Raw genomic sequence first — 3059 nt, 5'->3', positions numbered from 1 at the left:
AAATCTTCTTCCTTCTTAATTAGAAACATAGTACGGTCATAGATAGAATATCTATCTAAAATATATATCAACAGATATATCAATGTATAGTACATAAATGATATAATGGTAAAATCAAACACTAAAGGGAAATCCAAGGACATGGCAGCACCCGCCAAAGCAAGATAAGAAAGTAGAATAATAGCGCAAGCAAAGATGAATTGAGGTTCTCGCCATCGACTCGGTTGCTTTCCTTCTCAATACCGGGGCAAGGGCTCCTTCTTTAGCTATTAGCGCCCGTGGAGATTGTTTGGTTTGGCCTTTACCGGGGCCTAAACGGCGGTTTTTTTTTATATTTACGGCGGTTTGAACCGCCATCATTACCAAGAATGGCGTTTCGTAAAGTGACGTAATTCTGGGTGCCATTCTGGTTATTACGGCGATTTTTTGTAAACCGCCACAATTTCTTGGATTGAAACAGTGATTTTTGAATAGGTTAAAACGGCGGTTCAAACCACCATTATTTCCAAATAAAGACATTTTCTTGTCGGTTAAAACAGCGGTTTAAACCATAGTTGTCAGAACCGAACCGGTGATCAAACCGGTCAGACTACTGGGTCACTGGGTCACTGGTTCAACCGGTGGGTCACTGGTTGAACCGGTTAACCCGGTCCCACACAAGTAAAATGTATAAAATAGCTAAAAGCCTAAAAACTTAAAAATTAACAGTTAAAAAATATATCTCCAATAACATTTTAATAAACATTAAATCTCAAATCCTAAAAATAAGTAGTAATCCGAGAATAAACATAAAATTTAGTTCTATTAGTCTATTACATGAACAACTCAATTTAACATAATGAAAATAACAATTCATAGATTATATCCAAGGAGTAACTTCAAAGTCTGGATATCTATCTTCATCTGACAAATCTGGAGCTACATGTTGATTGGTTTCATTCTGATTTGTATTTTCCACAGAAGTATTATTAGCTTCACCATCATCTCGATCTTCTTCCAGATTCAATTCATCTAGCATTTCAATAATGTTTCACAAATCATAATCAATAATAAGGCAAAATATTTGGTTAAAGCATTACAAAATATCCCTAACAACAACATACCCAAATCATCTAAAGCTGATTGAAGAGACATATTTGCAACTTTGCTTTGGAGAACACTTTTAATACTTGGTTGAGCTCCAGGTGTTGCTGCTGGTGGAAAAAAGGATTGTAGTCCCTTGAGTTGTTTTCCAACTCCCTTTCTAGAGCTAGGTGCTGGAATTCTTGATGCTTGTTGTTGTCGCATCTCATTACGTTCAATCTCATCAAATTCCCTTTCAACGTCATCACAAGCACCATAACTTTCTGCATATTCTTCTTGAGTTTTTCTTTTCTTGGTTCGAAGATCTTCAATGTTTTGGGAGAATTGGTGTCTCACCGCAGCTGGCACCTTTCGACATGCCTCAATATCTCCACCTTTTCCAGCCAAATGATGCTTAACCCGGTTAATTCCTCCACCCCTAATATGCTTCTCGCAATAAATACATACCAGAGCAGTTTTTCCTTTATCCAAAACTTGTTTACAATGGCCCCATGCAGGATCAGTTTTTCCTCTGTTACTATTTTTTTGGGTTCCAATTGTTGGATCAGGAGTTGATCCTTGTTCCTGAGAAGTTGGTGTTGGTGTTTCTGATGGTGTATTTGATGAAGCCATCCTAAATTCCTAATCAACCAGGGTCCAGGACTAAATGACTAACAATACACAACAACAATCCACTAACTACTAACAATAATATCCAACAGCAACCAACAATTCACAATCAACAAACTGAAGTACTGAACTGAAATAAAACAGAAATCAAACATACCAAACATACCAAACAACAATTCTCATCTGCCCACATACCAAAATCAAACAGAAATCAAACTATCAAACATTCAAACATATGTGAACCACCAATTAAAAAATTAACTTCAAAGTTCAAACATATGTAAACTATCAAACATGTTCTTATCTGCCCGCATACCATAATCATTAATCAATTAACTTCAAAAAATTAAAAAATTAAAAAAACTTACCTGCACGGATGGATCAGCGACGAGCGTCGAGTAGAGAAGAGGGACTGAGGGAGACCTGGAGCGAGGAGCGACGAGGAGGCGACTTCAATGTTCAATCTTTGATGGATGGGGTGAGTCGCGCACTGCTCTGGATGCGGTGGTGAGGTGAGTGCCGCGTGGTTGAAGGCTTGAAGGTGACGGGCCGACGGGGTGACGAAGTGGCTGAAAGCTTGAAGCTGAAGCAGAGTAGGCGAGTAGCAGGGGATGGAGTCATGGCGCCATGGTGATGGTGATGGTGGTCTCTCAACTCTCAACTCTCAAGTCTCAACTCAAAACGTTTGGGTATGGGAGCATGCGAAGGGAAAGGGGGAAACAGGGGAAGGGGATGGAGGCTAGGGTTACAAAACGCAGCAGCTCTGCGCTTTTGTTTTTTTTTTTTTTTTTTTAAAGAAACGACGTCGTTTTAAATCGCAAAAAAAAAAAATTTCGAACCGGTCCGGGTTAAACGAAACCCGCCGGTTCACCGGTTCTGATAAAATCCGGCCGGTTCAATGCGGGTCTCGCCGGTTCAGTTCCTTCTTCGGTTGGATGACTCACCCGGACCGGTTATAGCACCGGTTCGCCGGTTTTCCGGTCCGACCGGCCGGGTCGGTCCAGTTCTGACAACACTGGTTTAAACCGCCGTTATTTCCAGGATTAAAATGGCGATTTTTAGATAGGTTAAAACGGCAGTTTGAACCGCCATTATTACCCTGACATAGTGGCGTTTTGGTTAATTAAAACGACGTTTTTGAACCGCTATTTTTACCCTGACAGTAGCATTTTGGTTGGTTAAATGGCATTTTTGAACCACCGTTTTACCCTGACAGTGACATTTTTATTGGTTAAAACGGCATTTTTACCAATTAAAAGTGACATTTTTTATCGTTTAAAAAACCCGTCGTTTTTATCGTGTTAAATAAATTGTGATTAAAATTTCACAATTGCAAAAAGTCATAATACATAAATAAAATATTATAA

Source organism: Arachis ipaensis, chromosome B09, assembly GCF_000816755.2.
Source record: "Arachis ipaensis cultivar K30076 chromosome B09, Araip1.1, whole genome shotgun sequence".
Taxonomy (NCBI): Eukaryota; Viridiplantae; Streptophyta; class Magnoliopsida; order Fabales; family Fabaceae; genus Arachis; species Arachis ipaensis.
This window is presented reverse-complemented; position numbering follows the sequence as displayed.